The following is a 21,144-nucleotide window of genomic DNA, read 5'->3' as shown; positions in this document are numbered from 1 at the left end:
CTTTTAATCTCAGGGTTGTGAGTTTGAGTGCCATTCTGTTTTTCCCTTTTTTGGGGCTTCATTAGCAGAGAGTACAAGGAGTGTTTGAAATGAAATTCAACAACAGTATGAGAAAGTCTCACTTTGATTCGGGACTCTTCACTCTGCAGCATATCACTGCAAAAGATTGAACTGTATCTCATTTCTTTCTCAGCTCGGTGTCAGTGCGGCTCGGTGGGACTTCTGGCTGTCTCCCGCTTCACAATCCATCAGTGCTGCGAAAGCAATGGGGAATATTACTCACATGTTGTGTTCTGTAACCTTTCGGAAAAATTGAATGTATGTATTTTCTTCCAAAACATTCATTCTCAGTACAGAGAAAAATAGAGTATATGATTGACTGTATCAGTAAGTGGGAAATGTTTAAAATATGTTGTGACCAGTGGAGAAATGGGATGAGAATTTAGTGCCCTCTTCTGATTTCAATTGTAGAAGCAGTTGTTGTTTGGCTCTGTAGCTTAGTCGGCTCAAACACTTGTCTTTTAAATAGAAGATCCTGGGTTCAACTCCCAACAGAGCCTTGTGTCATTATTAGCAACATGCTTTAGAAGTTCACATCTGCGTCTTGTGAGCTTGAATTCATAGTTCAAGTTACATAATGAATTTCAGTCACAGGAGAAAACAACCTTTGTGAAGGATGTGAGTTTGGATTGGCTGTTCCTCCTTATCCAGAAATTCAGTCCTGATATTTCAAAGGTAACTTCTTTGATAGAAATTTGTTCACCGTTCCATTCAACCTGGAAAACAGCTTGACATTAATCTCACTGAAGGAACGTGTGACCGCGTTCTGTGTTGCAGAGTGTTTGTGTCATTATGTGTTGCTTTTAACCGAGACAGGGACATGACGCAATTGGGAGGGTTTATCTGAGGTATGGAATATTTGTCAGTCAGGAACAAGAAAAATCAAAGTAACCAAATAAGAAAACCTATGTCTCGTGGTTACCGAGAAAAGGTCAGAAGATATTAAACTTTGTTCTATTCAATACAACTGTGTGAACTTTGACCTTTCCTGCCTTTTGCAAGCAGTATTTGAAGTGTCTCAGTAAAAATGTTCAGTGTTGATGAGAGTGGGGTCTGGGTGAGCATCTGCTGAGTGTGACAGGGTCAGGACTGGATGCAGGAAGTTCTCTGACAGTCTCTCTCTCTCTCTCTCTCTCTCTCTGATGGGTTGAGTTGATTTTCAACCGGCAGCTGTTGGTGTTTCGATAAATCAAGTTCCCTCCACTGATTTTTTTGGACAGACAGTGCAACATAAGGATGTAAGGGGTTAATGCTGAAGACAGTGGGATCAACCCCTCCCACTGTCAGAGTGATGATGTAACAGTCACATGAGATGAGGTTTGGGAGAAGAGAGAGCAGCACCAGGGATGCTAGCTTAGGAGGCTTGTTGAGTGTGTATATAGTATTGAGTAAATTAGAAAAGAGTTCTTAGCTCTTTCAGCAGGAAATTTGTCCAGAAAATATCGAGAAACTCACAATTTTATTATTCAGGAGTCGGAACACAGATATTAACACCAAGTGACAGTTCTGGGTTCATTAACAAAAAAAAGGTAGCGAATAATATTTCTCACTGATTGAAATCCCCCAGTGAGGAGACAGTTAAACAGGTGATCTGTTGGGACATCCTTCGATCCAAGCTTTCAGCAGCGTTTAATCTCCCTTTTTGGTGAAATTCTCTGTTATTTGCAACTTTTTTTAATCCAGCTTTGATGGGCGAGTGAAAAAACTGAAAAAAATTGAACAGTTCCATTCTTTCTTTTCTTCCTTCTTCCCTTCTTTCCATCAGTTTCGCTTTTCTGTCTCAGATCAATATAGTGATGAGAATCCCAATTTAATCTGTTGTTTCTGGTGTTTTATCCATTCCAATCAGAATTCAACATTCCAATCTAATCTATTTGTTATTCCACAGTGTCTCTCCATGTGTTTTATGCTGTTGCATTCTCTCACAGTCTGTTTGATGATCAATGTTATATCTCACTCTCTGTTCTGGTGAAGATCAGAAGCAGTGATATCTGTTTACACCACCCGACAAGTCGGTCTGAGGCTGTGCCTCGCTGATCATGTGGGGTTCGGAACATAGGAACATGAGTCGGCCATTCAACCCATCGAGCCTGCCCCGCCATTCAATATGATCATGGCTGATCATCCAGTTCAATGTCCTTTTCCCCACACTTTCCTCATATTCCCTTATGTCATTTGTATTTAGAAATCTGTCAATCTCTGCTTTAAACATACTCAATGACTGAGCTTCCACAGCCCTCTGGGGTACAGAATTCCAAAGATTTACAACCCTCTGAATAACAACACTTTTTCACATGTCTGTCCTAAGTGGCTTCCCGCTTATTTTGAAAATGCATCCCCTGGTTCTCCACTCCCCACCCAGGGGAAACATCTGAGCTGCATCTACCCTGGCTGTCCTTTAAGTATTTTGTAGGTTTCAATGAGTTCACCTCTCATTCTTCGAAACTCTAGAGAATACAGCCCCAGATTCCCAATCTCTCTTCATAGAACAGTCCCACCATCCCAGGAACAAGTCTGATGAACCTTCGTTGAACTCCCTCCATGGCAATAATATCCTTCCTAAGGTAAGGAGACCAAAACTGCACACAGTACTCCAAGTGCGGTCTAACCAAGGGTCTATCCAATTGAAGCAAGACTTCACTACTCCTGTACTCAAATCCTCTTGTGATCAAGGCTAACATACTATTAGCCTTTCTAATTGCTTGCTGCACCTGCATGTTAGCTGTCAGTGACTTATTGACATGGATACCAGGTCACCCTTATACATTATACCTCAGTTAATAAAGGAAAGGATTCCATATACCAGCTGAACCACCTTATTGACCTGTACTGCTACTTCAGGGATCTGTGGACATTCACTCCAACGTCCCTCACTTCCTCTGCACCGTTCAGTGTACTCCCATTAATTGTGTATTCCTTTGCCTTTTTTGACCTCCCAAATGCATCACCTCACACTTGTCCAATTTGAATTCCATGTATCACTTCTCTGCCCACCTGACCATTCTATTGATATCTTCCTGCAGTGTACAGCTATCTTCCTCCCTATCAACAACACGGACAATTTTCGTGTTATCTGCAAACATCTTGATTGTGCCCTCTACATTTATGTCCAAGTCATTAATATATGCCACAAAAATCAGGGGACCAAGTTCTGAGCCCTGTGCAACACCACTGGAAACAGTCCTCCTGTTGCAAAAACACCTGTAACCAATGCCTTCTTGTTTCCTGCCACTGAGCCAATTTTGTATCCAGCTTGCTACATTCCCCTGGATCGCATGCGCTTTTATGTTTTTTTAACCAGTTTGCCATGTGGGACCTTGTCAAAAGCCTTGCTAAAATCCATGTAGACCACATCGACTGCACTATCCTCACAATCCTCATTGTTACTTCTTCAAAAAATTCAATCAAGTTCGTCAGACAGGAGCTTCCCTGAACAAATCCATGCTGATGATACTTGATTAATCTGTGCCTTTCTAAGTGACAGTTTATCCTGTCTCTCAGAATGAATTCCAATAATTCGCCCACTATTGAGGTTAGGCTGACTGGCCTTTAATTGTTCCCTCACTTCCTTTTTCAAAAATGGTGCAATGTTAGCAATAAAAACAAAAAGTGCTGGACATACACAGCAGGTCTGGCAGCATCTGTGGAGAGAGAAGCAAAGTTAACATTTCAGGTCAGTGACCTTTCATCAGAACAGAAACATTAACTTTGCTTCTCTCTCCACAGATGCTGCCTGACCTGCTGTGTATTTCCAGCGCTAATAGTTTTTATTTCAGATTTCCAGCATCTGCAGAATTTTGCTTTCATTGCAACGTTACGAGACCTCCCATCCTTTGGCATCACACCTGTATCCAGTGAGGGATTGGAAACTGATGGTCAGACCTTCCACTACTTCCTCCCTGGCTTCTTTTAACAGCCTGTGGTACATTTCATCCGGCCCTGATGATTTATCCACTTTCAAGGATGCTAATCCCATTTATACTTCTTCTCTCCCTCACTTTATCATGTCCAATACTTCACACTCCTTCTCCTTAATTACAATATATGCATCACCCCCTCATTTGTGAAGACAGTAAAGTATACATTAACAAACATACCCACATCTTCCACCCTGATGGGCCCTACTCTTTCCTCAGTTGCCTCTTACTCCAATGTATTGATGAAACATCTTTGGATCCATTTTGATTTTGCTTGTCAATATTCTTTCATGCTCTCTGTTTGCTCTTCGTCGCTGCTCCCAAATGCCTCTAGTTACGTCAAAAGACAACTTATCAGAAGTGGGATCACAAGGCCGAAAGTGGGGATGTTCACTGATGATTGCACAATGTTCAGCACCATTCATGACTCCTCAGATACTGAAGCAGCCCGTGTCCAGATGTAGCAAGACCTGGACAACATCCAGGCTTGGGCTGATAAGTGGTTAATAACATTTGCGTCACATAAATGCCAGGCAATGACCATCTCAAACAAGAGAGAATCTAATCATTTCCGCTTGATGTTCATCACCATGCATTACCATCACTGAAACCCCCACCATCAACATTGGGGGAGTTACCATTGACCATAAACTGAACTGGACCAGCCACATAAATGCATTTGCTACAAAAGCAGGTCAGAGGCTAGGAATTCTGCAGTGAGAAACTTACCTCCTGTCTCCCCACATCTTTACATCTTTCCACCATTTACGAGGCACCAGTCAGGAGCTTGATGGAATACTCTCCACTTGCCTGGATGAGTGCAGCTCCAACAACACTCAAGTAGCCTGCTTGATTGCCCCCATCCAGCAGCTTCAACGTTCACTCCATTCACCACTAATGCACAGTGGCAGCAGTGTGTACAATCTACATGATGCACTGCAGCAACAAACTAAGGCTCTTTCAACAGTACCTTCCAAACTCTGAACCTCTACTACCGAGAAGGACAAGGGCAGCAGATGCAAGGGAGCACTACCACCAGCAAGTCCCTCTCCAAGCCACACACCATCCTGACTTGGAACTGTATCGCCATTCCTTCATTGTCGTTGGGTAAAAATCCTGGAACTCCCTTCCAAACAGCACTGTTGGTATTCCTGCATCTCTAGGACTGCAGCGGCTCAAGAAGGCAGCTCACCACCACTTTGTCAAGGGCAATTTGTAATGGGCAATAAATGCTGGCATAGCCAGCGATGCCTATGTCCCAGGAACAAATGAAAAAAAGTGAGGAAATAGTGAAGGGCCTTTACAGAATACACAGAGACATGTTTCCACTTGTGGTGGTTTCTGAAATAAGAGCCAAAAATATAAAATCAACATTCATAAAACCAATGAGGAAGTCATGAAAAATGTATTTATGCAGTGAATGGATAGAATCTGGAATTTGCTATCACAGGGAGAGGTTGGGGTGAATAGTATTGATGCACTTAAGGGGAGGTGGAACAAATGAACAAGTGTATGGGGAGAAATGAATTGAGGGATATACATATCGGGCTTCATTTTTTAAAATTTGTGCATATGAAGCAGGATGGCTGGAAATATCTGTGGAGCATAGAGCAGTTGGGATGATCCCAATGCAGTGTTTTGTCTGTATGGATCTGCCCAGAACACTTGTGATGCAGGAGCTGGGAGCTTCAGTACTTCAGTGGAGGCTGATAATGACACTGGTTTTCATTAGTGGGTGTTCTTAATGATTATTAATTGAGACATTAAATTCACCTCTTTGATATTTTGCCCCGCACCTGTTCTTGAGTTATAAGATATATTTTTTCTTCATAGAGGCAAATACTTGAAGGTATCGTGATGAATGTGATGGTTGCTGCACTGAAGGCACAAGGAACAGTGCAGCCAACTCCTCTCACACACAGTAGGTACATTATCACTCAGAGTACAGAGGGATAGACAGTTCATCAGTTCCCTAGTCTCAGACTGCAGAAGTAGTCAGGCCCACATTGATTCCAAGTTCCAGAGACACATTTTCAATCGAACAAAGCAGGAGAAAAAGAAGTTATTTCCATTTCGCCCCAATTCAGTCCCACTGACAGTCAGATGCATCAATCCCAGGTCAAAATCACACCCACCAGCAGATTGAAATACAATGTGTCAATCTAAATATAATGCAGACTCAGCGAGCAATTAAATATCAGATAGAATTGGCACACGGTATTGATTGAATGGCACAGAATCTAAGCTAATGATGTACCCTGAGATTTAAATTAAATATCATACCCAAAGCTCATACCCATTCATTATAAAGGATGTTTAAACATCCCCATAGTGTAGCCTGAGATACAAGTTACATACAAGTTCAACATTCATTACAGTGAAAGTTTCAAAGGTGCTGAAAGATATTGTAAGCTGAGACACAAATTAGATACCAGTTCAGAACTCACCCACGCTGTGAAATTGAAAGATACAGAATCAATTCGATTAGTGTAGATTGATCTAAACATTATATACCATTCTAAAACCTCATACAATATCAAACTGAAATACAGTATTAATTCCATTAGTGTAGATTGATCTAAACATTATATACCATTCTAAAAACTCATACAATATCAAACTGAAATACAGTATTAATTCCATTCGTGTAGATTGATCTGAACATTATATACCATTCTAAAAACTCATACAATATCAAACTGAAATACAGTATTAATTCCATTAGTGTAGATTGATCTAATCATTATATACCATTCTAAAAACTCATACAATATCAAACTGAAATACAGTATTAATTCCATTAGTGTAGATTGATCTAAACATTATATACCATTCTAAAACCTCATACAATATCAAACTGAAATACAGTATTAATTCCATTAGTGTAGATTGATCTAAACATTATATACCATTCTAAAACCTCATACAATATCAAACTGAAATACAGTATTAATTCCATTAGTGTAGATTGATCTAAACATTATATACCATTCTAAAAACTCATACAGTATCAAACTGAAATACAGTATTAATTCCATTAGTGTAGATTGATCTAAACATTATATACCATTCTAAAAACTCATACAATATCAAACTGAAATACAGTATTAATTCCATTAGTGTAGATTGATCTAAACATTATATACCATTCTAAAACCTCATACAATATCAAACTGAAATACAGTATTAATTCCATTAGTGTAGATTGATCTAAACATTATATACCATTCTAAAACCTCATACAATATCAAACTGAAATACAGTATTAATTCCATTAGTGTAGATTGATCTAAACATTATATACCATTCTAAAACCTCATACAATATCAAACTGAAATACAGTATTAATTCCATTAGTGTAGATTGATCTAAACATTATATACCATTCTAAAAACTCATCCAATATCAAACTGAAATACAGTATTAATTCCATTAGTGTAGATTGATCTAAACATTATATACCATTCTAAAACCTCATACAATATCAAACTGAAATACAGTATTAATTCCATTAGTATAGATTGATCTAAACATTATGTACCATTCTAAAAACTCATACAATATCAAATTGAAATACAGTATCAATTCTATTAGTGCACATTGACCTAAACATTACATACTATTCCAAAAACGCATACAGTATCAATTCCATTTGTGTAGATTGATCTAAACATTATATACCATTCTAAAAACTCATACAATATCAAATTGAAATACAGTATCAATTCTATTAGTGCACATTGACCTAAACATTACATACTATTCCAAAAACTCATACAGTATCAATTCCATTAGTGTAGATTGATCTAATCATTGCCAGTCCAAAAATCACATACAGTATCAGATTGAGCAATGCTGATATGAAGTGTAAACTGTGATGTAAATTAGATGCCTGGACAGAACTCACCCAGACTGCGGAAATAAAAAATACAGTTGTCTATGATACGCATTATTTTCCAGCCAAAAACATCTCATACATGATCAGAGTGAAATAGATTATCAATTCCATTTGTGTAGACTGAACTCCACATTATGGCGACACAGTGGCGCAGTGGTTAGCATTGCAGATGCAAAGCTCCACTGACCTGGGTTCAGTTCTGCAGAGTTTGCAAGTTCTCCCTGTGACCGCGTGGATTTCTGCTGTGTGCTCCAGTTTCCTCTTACAGCCCAAGAATTGCAGGTTGTTAGGTAAATTGCCCCTCGTGTGAAGATGTGGGAGGGAATATGGGATTGATGTAGGATTAGTGTATATGGGTGGTTGTTTGTTGGCACAGACTCGGTGGGTTGAAGGGCCTGTTTCAGTGCCGTATCTGAAAATAAAATTACAAACCTGTAAAAACTCTCATCCAGGGGTATGGTGATTTTGTGGTTACTTTACAGGACGAGTAATCCAAAAGTCTCCACTAATGGACCAGAGACATGAGTTCAAATTCCACTGCAGCAGCTGGGTAATTTATAGAATCAAAGTAAGTTTATGGCACAGGAAGAGGCCAATTGGCCCATTGTGTCTGTGCCAGATGAAAACTGTCCACCCATTCTAATCCCACCTTTCAGCATTTGGTGCATAACCCTGCAGATTACGTCATTTGAGGTGTATATCCAGACTCATTTTGAATGAGTTGAGGGTTTCTGTCTCAACTCCCCTATCAGGCAGTGAGTTCCAGACCCCCTCCACCCTCTGGCTGAAAAAAAACTTTTCCTCATATCCTCTGTAATCTTTATACCAATAACTTTAAATCTATTCCCCTAGTCACTGACCTCTCTGCTAAGGTGAACAGGCCCTTCACTTCAACTCTATACAGGCCCCGCAAAATGTTGTACATTTCAGTCTGATCACCCCTCAGCCTCCTCTGTTCCAAGGAGAACAGCTCCATCCTATCCAATCTTTCCCCATAGCTGCATTTTTCCAGTCCCGGCAACATCCTCGTAAATCTCCTCTGTACCCTCTCCAGGGCAATTACATCCTTTCTGTAATGAGGTGATCAGAACTGCACACAGTACTCAAGTTGTGGCCTGACTAATGATTTATACAGTTACAGTACAACCTCCCTGCTCTTATATTCTATACCTCGTCGAAAAAAAAGGATTCCATATGCCTTTTTACCACCTTATCGATCTGTCCTGCTACCTTCAAGGATCTGTGGACATTTACTCCAAGGTCCCTCACTTCCTCTACACATGTCAGCATTTTCCTATTAATCGTGTATTCCTTTGCCTTGTTTGACCTCCCCAAATGCATCACCTCACACTTCTCTGGATTGAATTCAATTTGCCATTTTTCTGCCCATCTGACCAGACCATCAAGATCTTCCTGCAGCCTACAGTTATCCTCCTTGCTATTTACCACATGGCCAATCTTTGTGTCATTTGCAAACTTCTTGATCATGCCCCCTACATTTACATCCATGTAGACCACATCATAAACTGCACTACCATCATCTATTTTCCTTGTTAATTCTTCAAAATTTCGATCAAGTTGTTCAGACAAGATCTTCCCTTAACAAATCCATGCTGACTATCCTTGATTAATCTGTGCCTTTCTAAGTGACATTTTATCCTGTCTCTCTGAATAGATTCCAATAATTTTCCCACTATTGAGGTTAGACCGACTGGCCTGTAATTATTCGGTCTAGCCCTCACTCCCTTTTGAAACAGAGGTACAATGTTAGCAGTCCTCTAATCCTCCAGCACAACACCTGTATCCAGTGAGGTCTGGAAAACAATGGTCAGACCTTCCGCTATTTCTTCTCTTGCTTCTTTTTACAGCCTGGGGTACATTTCATCCATCCCTGGTGATTTATCAACTTACAAATAAGCTAATTCCATTAGTATGTCCTCTCTCCCTCTGTTGATCATATCCAATACTTCACACCCCTCTTCCTTATCTACAATATCTGCATCGTCCCCCTCTTTTGTGCAGACAGATGCAAAGTATTTATTAAGAACAATGCCAACATCTTCTGCCCTACATATAGGTTACCTTTATGGTCTTTTCTGTGCCCTCCTCTTTCCTTAGTTATCGTTTTACTCTTAATGTATTGATAAAACATCTTTGTGTTTACCTTGATTTTGATTGCCAATATTCTTTCATGCCTCTCTTAGTTTTCCTAATTTCAATGTTGATTTCCCCCCTCCACCTTCTATAGACCTCTCAGCTTTCTGTAGTATTGAGTTCTCTGTGTCGGGCATAATTTTTCCTTTACTGCCATATCATACCCATAAGCTCCTTGACATCCATGGGGCTCTTGATTTGGCCTTCCCACCCTTTTTCTTTGAGGGAACATGTTGACTCTGAACCCCTGGAATCTCCCCTTGAATTCTTCCCATTGCTCTGACACTGATTTACCTTCAAGTACCTGTTTCCAGTCCACTTTCGCTAAATCACTCCTCAGCTCAGTAAAGTTGGCCTTGCCCCAATTGAGAACTCTAACTCTTGTTGTATCCTTGTCCTTTCCATAATTATGTTAAAACTGACTGAATTATGATCACTATCACCAAAATGCTCTCCCACTGCCACTCCTTCCACCTGCCCATCTTCATTTCCTAAAACTGCGTCCTCTCTTGTTGGACTTGCTACATATTCGCTAAAATATTTCTCCTGAATGCATCACAAGAATTCTGCTCCCTCAATTCCTTTTACACTAAAACTATCTCAGTTAATGTTTGGGTGGTTAAAATCCCTTTCCATTGCTGCCGTACTGTTGCTTTGACAAAAATTGCCACTCTCCCTCATTTCTTATCTCCCTCCCTATCGCGTCTGAAAACCCTGTAACCAAGACTGTTGAGCTGCCATTCCTGTCCCTCCTTAAGCCATGTTTCTCTCAGAGCTATGATATCATACTGCCACCTGTCTATCTGTCCTCAGCTCATCTGCTTTATTTGCAATACTCCTTGCATTGAAATAGATACACTTGAGCACTGCCAAACACTTTTTTAATTTTCTAAACTTTGTTTCCTCAGTCTTCCAGACTCATCCATTAATTCTCTGCCTTCCATTTTCATTTCTGATTTTGTCCCATCTGACTCTACCTTCCAGTCCCCATCCCCCTGCCAAACTAATTTAAACCCTCCCCAACAGCTCGAGCAAAATGCCCCGCAAGGAACTCCGTCCCAGCTCTGTTCAGGTGCAACCCGTCTGACCGGTCCCAAGAATCTAAAGCCATTCCTCCTGCACCATCTTTCCAGCCACACATTCATCTGTCTTCTTCTATTCCTGTACTCACTTGCGCTTGGCACTGGGAGTAATCCGGAGATTATTACTTTTGATGTCCCATTTTCAAATTTCTTCCCTCACTCCCCAAATTCTGACTGCAGGACAACATCCTTATTTCTACCTATGTTGTTTGTTCCGATGTGGACAACAACTGCTGGCTGTTCACCCTCCCCTTTCAGGATGCTCTGTAACTGCTCAATGACATCCTTGATCCTGGCACCAGGGAGGCAACATACCATTCCTGGATTCATGTCTGCGGCTACAGAAATGCCTGATTGTTCCCTTGACTATTGAATCACCTATCACTATGGCTTTTCCAGTCTTCCTTGTACCTCCCTTTGCAGCTGAGTCACCCATGGTGCCATGGACTTGGCTCTGGCTGCACTCCCCAGGGAAGCATCACTGTCCTCCATATTCAGAACTGAATACCCGTTGGAGAGCGTCATGCAGTCAGGGTGTCCTGCACTACCTACTCGATTCTTTTTGACTGCCTGTTGATCACCCATTCCCTCTCTCCCTGCATACTCTTAAGCTGTGTGGTGACCACATCTATAAACGTGCTATCCATGTAGCTCTCTTCTCACGAATGCACTGCAGTGTCACCAGCTGCCACTCAAGTTCCAAAACCCAGAGCTCAAGCTGCCACAATTGAGAGCACTTCCTGGCACAAATGTTCTCTAAGATAGTGGAAGCATCCTGGAGCTCCCACATATCACAGGAGGTGCACTCTCAAGGTTGAAACACCCCTGCCATTAGTTGACCATTTGCTACTGCTAAAAAAAAACCTTAACAGTACTACAACACCTTAGAATTATAAATAAAACTTTCCTAGTACTGATAAATCCCACTAAAAATCAATACAGTTCACTAGTTAAGATAAACCTTACTCCAAAAAACTCACCAACGATTCACTTGTCCCTTATTATTAATACTTAATTTATACTCTTTTTATTCTGCCTGTTGTTGAAATGCTATAACCCAGCCATTTACACACCCACCCTAACAGTGGTGTGCTAACTATTTACTGTTACTCCCTAACAGCCGTTAATCACAACCAGTCACCTTGCAGCTTTCCTGTGATGTCACTATTCACTTTGTTCCAAACTCCAGCATGCTTGGACTCCTGTCCACTCCGCTTTCACCGTTTCCTGCTCTCTTGATGCATCAATATTTATTTGCCTTGTGTTTAATTTAAAATATGGATTAACTGTATTTTACAGTTGTAGGTTTTATTTGGTAGTCCTGTGCAAGTTGTGGATTGGTATTCAATATTTAGCTCTGTGAAAATGATTGTGAATGAAAACATAACTTTCAATCTTATACATGGGCTGGTCTGCAAGCTCCAAGTCCTTCACTTTGTAGTAATGGAATTGATACTGTATCTTTCAGTCTTAATCTCTGTGGGATTTTTGAACTGGTATGTAATGCATAGCTCGGTCTAACGTCTGATGTACATTATTGGGATTCATAGGATCATAGGAAATAGGGGCATTAGGCCATTCAGCTCATCGAGCCTGCTCCGCCATTCAAACAGATCGTGGCTGATCATATCCCTCTTTGCCATTTTTCCCTGCTATCTCCATATCCCTTGATCCCGGTAGTATTTAGAAATCTATTGATTTCTGTCTTGAATATGTTCAGTAATTGAGCCTCCACAGCCCTCTGGGATAAAGAATTCCACAGATTTCCCACCCTCTGAGTAAAGAAATTCCTGCTCATCTCAGTCTCAAATGGCCTGTCCTTATTCTGAGACTGTGTCCCCTTCTTCCAGACTCACTAGACAGAGGAAACGTCCTATCCATATCTACCCTGTCACACCCTGTAAGAATTTTGGAAGTTTCAATGAGATCACCTCTCATTCTTTGAAACTCCAGAGAATTTGGGCCCAGTTTCTGCAGTCTCTCATCATAAGGGGATTAGTCTGGTGAGTCTCCATTGCATTCCCTCTGTGACAAGTCTATCCTTCCTTAGATAAGGGGAGGTGATGGCGTAGTGGCATTGTCATGGGCGGCACAGTGGTTAGCACCGCAACCTCACAGCTCCAAAAACCGAGGTTTGATTCTGGCTACTGCCTGTGCAGAGTTTGCAAGTTCTCCCTGTGACCATGTGGGTGCTTTGGTTTCCTCCCGCAGCCAGAGACTTGCAGGTGATAGGTAAATTGGCTGTTGTAAATTGCTCCCAGTGCAGGTAGATGGGAGGGAATATGAGATTACTGCAGGGCGAGTATAAATGGGTGGTTTTTGGTCAGCACAGACTCGGTAGGCTGAAGGGCCTGTTTCAGTGCTGTATCTCTAAATAAATATAAAATAAGGAAACCTAAATTGTACAGAATACAGTGCTCTACCCCAAGGGTCACTGTTGGAACCACTGCTTTTTTTTGCTACAGATAAATGACTTGGATCTTGGAATATAGAGCAGAATCTCAAAATATGCCGATAAAACCAAACTTGGAGAAGTGGCAAACAGTGAGGATGAAATGAACCGCCTGCAACAAGACAATGATAGGCTAGCAGAATGGGCAGACAGGTGGCAGATGGAATTTAATAGTGACTAGTGTGAGGTGATGCATTTTGGCAGAAGAAACAGGGAGAGGCAATATATACTTAATGGCACAGTTCTAAAGAGTGTGCAGGAATAGAGGGACTTGTTCAATGGAATGTGAACAATTTGTCTTGTTGTGTGGCTCTCAGATTTGTAAACTTCACTGTACTGGAGTGAGGTGACATCTACTGGCAGGAAGCAAGAACTGCAACCAAGCAGCAGATACTCCATCGTCTGTCAGGGTGAAAGAAACATTGCAATGTGAGGAAATAGTGAATGGGTTTGATTGGGTTGATGGAGACATGATACCACTTGTGGTGGAGTCCAAAGCAAAGGCCAGAAATATAAAATTGTCATTATTAAAAGATATGAGGAATTCATGACAAATGTATTTAGGTGGTGAGTGGGTGGAATCTAGATAGAATAGAAAGTGAGATTGGGTGGACAGAAGGAGTGTGAAAGGATGGCTCAAACAAAAGGTAAACGCCATGAAAGGTTAACTCTGTTTCTCTCTCCACAGATGTTGCCAGAGTTTCTGAACATTTCCAGCACTTTCTGTTTTTATTTCAGAATTTGCAGGATGTTGCTTTGATCTGAAAAAAAATGGATGATTGGCTTTGGCTGCCAGTGAAATTCCACAGGAGCTAAAAGGAAGTTCTGATATCAGTGGCATGTTGATCTCGGGGTACGATTCTTGCTTAGGGTAAGTGATTAATTAATGTGTGAGAGATCCTGGGTTCAAATCCTGGACAAGCCCTTCTTTGTTGGTGTTTTTAGTTTTCGGTCGTCGATTGGTTTCAGCCTTACAGAAGGCGGAATTGATTTCCATATGGAGCCTGCTTGAGGACCAGAGGGCTGGATTCAAAGAGCTTGTCGACAAAATTGGAATGAATGAAATGTACAGAGAGCCAAGTAGGAATATAAAGTTGTAACTTTAACTGAAGCCTGGCTCCAAAAAACAACAGAACTGGGTTCTGGTATGGAAAGGAAACCTTTCCCATTTCTGTTGTTTGGCTTGCATTGGCTCATTGATTTTCTTGTTTTTCACTTTGTTGATGCCTTTGACTAATTGTGGATCCTTCTTCAGGGTGTTTTCTTTCACCAGGTAGTTCTGACCTCTGATGATGATGATCGTAATGAGCTTCAACTCACTGATAGGTTTGGAACTGAGCAGATTTCCTTTGCTTGAGTCTACAACATGGAACTCAGTCTGACATGTGGACCCATGGGAGGATTTGAATGCCACCCCTGCGTTGAAGAATACAGTTGCATCCATCCAATAAGAGACCGAGTAGAAGTGACAGTTCAGTCAGTCGAACATTAAACTTTTGATTTCAGGGTGGTGAGTTGGAGTGCCATTTTGTTTTTCCCTTTTTTAAGGCTTCATGAGCAGAGAGTACAAGGAGTGTTTGTAATGAAATTCAGCAAAATTATGAGAAAGTCTCACTTTGATTCGGGACTCTTATCTCTCTGCAGCATCTCGCTGTGAACGATTGAACTTCATCTCATTTCATTCCCAGCTCGGGATCAGTGCGGCTCAGTGGGACTTCTGGCTGTCTCCTGCTTCACAATCCATCAGTGCTGAGAAAGCAATGGGGAATATTATTCAAGGCTCTGTAACCAGAGGACACCGATTTAAGGTGAATGGCAAAAGAACCAAAGGCAACATGAGGGAAAACTTATTTTGCACAGCGAGTGGTTAAGATCTGATATGCACTGTTTGAGAGTGTGATGGAGGCTGATTCAACCATGACTTTCAAAATGGTAAAAGATAATTATCTGAAGTGAAAAAAGTGCATGTTTTCATGGAATACATGAGTCTGTGGCATGAGCTGAGTTGCTCGTGCAGAGAAGCAGCACAAGCACAATGAACTGAATGGCTTCCTTTTGTTCTGTAACTATTCTGTGATCTATGATTCTTTTTAGAGTGAAATCAACACTCACATACAAGAAACTGACAGGTGCAATGTAAACCCCACACTAACATACCAGCGAATGCTAGGGACAGAGTAAAACCAACTCAGTCCTAGACTAGAAACTGACAGGTGCACTGTAAACTTCGCATTACCAGACAAGAAATTGACAGTTACAGTGTGAAACCCACAGTCACTTAGCAGCAGTTGGCAGGTAACGTGTAAAAATCTTTCTTTCATATCCCAACTGCAAGGTAAAAAGGAAATTAGGGACAAACCCAGGCTCACACTTCAAAGACTGAGAGATACAAAGCAAAACACATACTCACCTACAAGTACAGAGACGAAGACACACTCAGAGGAGGTGCAGATTAAAGACACATGCATGTAACAGAAACTGATAGGGATAGAATCAAACCCTTTCTCACTTCTCAGAAACTGATAGATCTCGACAAAAGCTGATGCTCACATACAAGTTGTTGAAAGATATGTGGTGAAACTCACAGAGCAATAGCAGAAACAAACAGGTACTGAATAATACCCACAGTCACAGACCAAAAACTGAAATATACTGAGTTAAACACCACTTTCTCACACCAGAAACTCATGGCTCCAAAGTGAAGCTGACTCTATCCTCCCAGGCACTGACAGGTACAAAAGAAAACACTCACGACGATACCAGATCATGAAATGTACGTAATAAAACCGATCAGCTGAAAGAATAGCATTAATGACAGGTGTGGTACCCAGAATGCTCAGCGGCCTAGAATCCGCCCAATCTGTTACAGGAGCGGGGCGCGCAGGCGCAGTAGAGACAGCTCTGTCAGGCGCTGGAGCTGCGGGTTCGGAGTTGGAGCGGAATATTCACAAAGTGCGAGAAGAACGCGCCCTTTGCGGGCTCACACAGCTGGAGCAGGGCCTCCGGGCCACAATAACATGGAACAATCCCATCTGTATCCCTGCGGATGGCGACGGTGAAGCTTTTCCCGGTGAGGCTTCCCGAAACCGCGTCCATAAATGGATAAGAATTGGGGTCTGGGCAGGGAGCGTCTGGAGATGGATAAGAATTGGAGACTGGGAAGGGAGCGTCTCTAAATGAATAAAATTTGGGTACTGGTCAGGGAGCGTCTATAAATGGATAAGAATTGGGGTCTGGGCAGGGAGCGTCTGGAGATGGAGAAGAATTCGAGACTGGGCAGGGAGCGTCTCTAAATGAATAAAATTTGGGTACTGGTCAGGGAGCGTCTGTAAATGGATAAGAATTGGGAACTGGGCAGGGAGCGTCTCCAAATGAATAACATTTGGATACTGGTCAGGGAGCGTCTGTAAATGGATAAGAATTGGGGACTGGGCAGGGAGCGTCTCTAAATGAATAAAATTTGGGTACTGGTCAGGGAGTGTCTCTAAATGAATAAGATTTGGGTACTGGTCAGGGAGTGTCTGAAGATGGATAAGAATTAGGGACTGGGCAGGGAGCGTCTCTAAATGAATAAAAGTTGGGTACTGATCAGGGAGCGTCTGTAAATGGATAAGAATTGGGGACTGGGCAGGGAGCGTCTCTAAATGAATAAGATTTGGGTACTGGTCAGGAAGCATCTGTAAATCGATAAGAATTGGGTACTGGTCAGGAAGCGTCTGTAAATCGATAAGAATTGGAGACTGGGCAGGGAGCGTTTCTTAATGAATAAGATTTGGGGACTGGGCAGGGAGCGTCTATAAATGCTTAAGAATTGGGGACTGGTTAGGGAGCGTTTTTTTATTCGTTCGTGGGATGTGGGCGTCGCTGGCTCGATCTCAGCTCGAGTAATGTGTCTAGTTCTGGGCACCAGGCTTTAGAAAGGACAGCAAAGCTTCTGAGACAGTTCAGAGGAGATTTACTAGAATGATACCAGAGATGAGGGGTGTCAGTTCTCTGGACAGGCTGTTGAAGCTGGGATTGTTCTCTTCAGAGTAGAGAAGGTTAAGGCAAGATTTAATAGAGGTGTTCAGAATCATGAAGGATTTTCATACGGTAGAGAGGGAGAAACTGTTTCCAATGTCCTGGGGGTCAGTAACCAGAGGACATAGATTTAAAATAATTGGCCAAAAATGTCAAGGGGAGGTGAGGAGAGATCTTTTTACCCAGTAACTGATTCGGATTTGGAATGAATTGTCTGACAGGGTGGTGGAAACAGATTCAATTATAACTTTCATAAAGGAATTGGACAAATATTTCAAAGTGAAATTCTCCAGGATTATGGGGAAATAGGCAGGGGGTTGGACTAATTGCATCTTTTTGTTAGAGAGTCAGCAGAGGCACAATGGGGCCAAATGGCCTCCTTCTGTGCTGTGTGATTCTATGAACATAAGAACTAGAAGCAGGAGTCGGCAATTCAGCCCCTCGAGCATGCTCTGCCATTCAATACAATCATGGCTGATCTAATCACGGCAGTTCTTGTTTCTTGCCAGTAGATGTCACTTCACTCCAATACAGTGAAGTTTACAAATCTGAGAAAGACACAACAGGAAAGAATTGTTCACATTATAGTGAATGTGTGGGATTTAGAAATACTAGGAGTGGAGACGAGTTATTACTTGTCTGCTCGATCCCCATAGCCCTGTAAAATTGTTTCCTTCAAGTGCCCATTCAAATTCCTTTTGTAATCCTCGATTATTTCCATTTCCACCGCCCTCGTGGGCAGCGAGTTACAGATCATCACCAATCACTGTGTAAAAAAATTCTTCGGCACATTCCCCCTGTATCTCCTGTCCAAAACCTTCAGTCTGTGTCCCCTAGTCCTTGTACCAATAGTTAAAGGGAACAATGTTTCCTTGCCAACTTATTTAAAACTGTCATAGCCGAAAACACATCTATGAATTCTTCCCTCACTCTCGTTTGATACAGGCAGAACAACCCTAGCTTTTCCAACCTAACCTTGTAACTAAAATCCTCCATCCCTGGATCCATTCTGGTGAATTTCCTCTGCATCCTCTCAAGGACCCTCACATTCTTTCATAAGTGTGGTAAGCAAAACTGGAAGCAACACTCCAATTGGGGCCTAATCAGAGTGTTATAATGGTTCAGCATAACTTCCCTGCTTTTGTACTCAATGCCTCTATTTATGAAGCCCAAGATCCCATATGCTTTGCGAACCACTCTCGCAATATGTCTTGCCACCTTCAAAGATTGATGCACATGAACCCCAAGTCCCTCTATTCCAACACACACTTTAGAACTGTGCCAATAAGTATATATTGCCTCTCCCTATTCCTTCTGCCAAAATACAACACCTCACATTTATCACTGTTAAATTCCATCTGCCACCTGTCTGCCCATTCTGCTAGCCTATCATTGTCCTGTTGCAGGCAGTTCATATCATCCTCACTGTTTGCCACTCCTCCAAGTTTGTTGTCATCGGGATATTTTGAGATTCTACTCTGTATTCCAAGATCAAAGTCATTTATCTTGAGCAAAAAAAGCAGTGATTCTAGCACTGACCCTTGGGGAACACCTCTGTCGACTATCCTCCAGTCTGACAAAGAACCATTTCATAAGACTCGCTGTTTTCTGTCCTTAAACCAATTTTCTATCCAATTGTACACTGACCCTCCTACACCACGAACCTCAATTTTGTTAACCGCCCTTTTATGTGGTACCTTGTCAAACGCTTCCTTAAAATCCACATAAACAACATCCACTGCATTCCCTTCATCAACCTGCTCTGTTAGTTCATCAAAAAATGCAGTTAGATTTGTCAAGCATGAACTTTCATTTATAAATCCATGCTCACTCTCCTTAATTAACTCAAACCTCTCCAAGTGACTGTTGATTTTTTACCCTGATTATTCTTTCTAAAACCTTACCCACCACTGCTGTTAATCAAACTAGCCTGTAGTTACCCAGACTGTCCTTACACCCTTTCTTGAATAAGGGCGTCGCATTTGCCACTGTTTATCCTCTGGCACCTCCCCCGTATCCAGGGAAGATTGGAAGATTATACTGAACCCTTCCGTTATCTGCATCCACATTTCCTTTCGCAACCTGGGCTGCAAGCCATCCGGACCAGGTGATTTATCTACCCGAAGCACAGCCAGCCTTTTTAGTACCTTCCTCTCTCAATTTGTACTCTCTCCATTGCCTCTACTCTCTTCACTTCTACTGATTTTTTGTCCAATTCAACTTCCTTAGTGATCACTGATACAAAGTACTCATTAAGCAGATTAACATTGCCCTGCACCTCTAAGCTTATATTATCCTTTTTGTCCCTAATAGGCCCGACTCAACCTCTTACTACCCACTTATCATTTACATGCTGCTCGAAGATTTTTGGGTTTCCTTTCATGTTGACTGCCATTTTATTCTCATAGAAATAGAGAATAAGCTAAATATAGAAGATATAAGAATTTCCCATCCTTGATGAGGTGGAACTTTTTTATGTTGTGGGTAGTAATGACTTGGCCCACGACTGTGCTGGAAGCAGAGACAATCAATGATTTGAAAAGGAAATTGGATGGATACTTGAAGGAAAGAAACTTGCAGGAGGAAAGGGATCGAGCTGGTGAGTGGAACTGACTAGATTGCTCCGGGGAGAGCCAGCATGGACGTGATAGGCCAAACGACCACCTTCCATGCTGTAAATGACTCTGTGTTGTTTCTCAAATTCAATCCACTGGTGTTTGGTAAATAATTTCAAAGTAAATTGTGCAACCGGAAAATCAGAACCAAGGCAAGGGACGCATAAGGAAGCGGAATTGCTGAAACCCGGGATTGAACCAGGGATCTTTAGATTTTCAGTCTAAAGCTTTCCCAACTGAGCTATTTCAGCCCCACATTAACAATGGTTCGGTGTCCTTATTTTGGAAGAAAATACATACATTCACGTTTTCCAAAAAATTAAAGAACACAACATGTGAGTAATATTCCCCATTGCTTTCTCAGTACTGATGGATTGTGAAGCGGGAGACAGCCAGAAGTGCCAATGAGCCGCACAGACCCTGAGCTGAGAATGAAATGAGTTCAAATTCAATCTTTCATAGCGAGATGCTGCAGAGAGGTAAGAGTCCTGAATCAAAGCGAGATTTGCTCATTTCAAACACTCCCTGTACTCTCTGCTCAAGAAGCCTTAAAAAAGGGAAAAACAGAATGGCACTCAAACTCACAACCCTGCCATTAAAAGTCTCATGTTCGACTGACAGATCTGTCACTTCTACTCGCTCTCTTATTGGATGGATGCAACTCCAACGCAGGGGTGGCATTCAAATCCTCCCATGGGTCCACATGTCAGACTGAGTTCCATGTTGTAGACTCAAGCAAAGGAAATCTGCTCACTTCCAAAACTATCAGCGAATTGAAGCAGATTACGATCAACATCATCAGAGGTCAGAACGACCTGGTGAAAGAAGACACTCTGAAGAAGGATCCACAATTATTCAAAGGCATCGACAAAGTGAAAAACAAGAAAATCGATGAGTCAATGCAAGCCAAACAACAGAAACACTGAAGAATTCCATTCCATTCCAG

At 41.6% G+C, this 21,144-nt stretch overlaps 1 non-coding gene across 1 annotated transcript; it reads right to left on the bottom strand.

Moving 5' to 3' along the window:
- Positions 1 to 20,376: 20,376 nt before the first annotated feature.
- On the bottom strand, positions 20,377 to 20,449 carry trnaf-gaa (transfer RNA phenylalanine (anticodon GAA)). The gene has a single exon. It is a non-coding gene; the product is annotated as a tRNA-Phe (tRNA).
- Between the last annotated feature and the right edge of the window lie 695 nt (positions 20,450 to 21,144).

Source organism: Heterodontus francisci, unplaced genomic scaffold, assembly GCF_036365525.1.
Source record: "Heterodontus francisci isolate sHetFra1 unplaced genomic scaffold, sHetFra1.hap1 HAP1_SCAFFOLD_86, whole genome shotgun sequence".
NCBI lineage: Eukaryota > Metazoa > Chordata > Chondrichthyes > Heterodontiformes > Heterodontidae > Heterodontus > Heterodontus francisci.
This window is presented reverse-complemented; position numbering and strand designations above follow the sequence as displayed.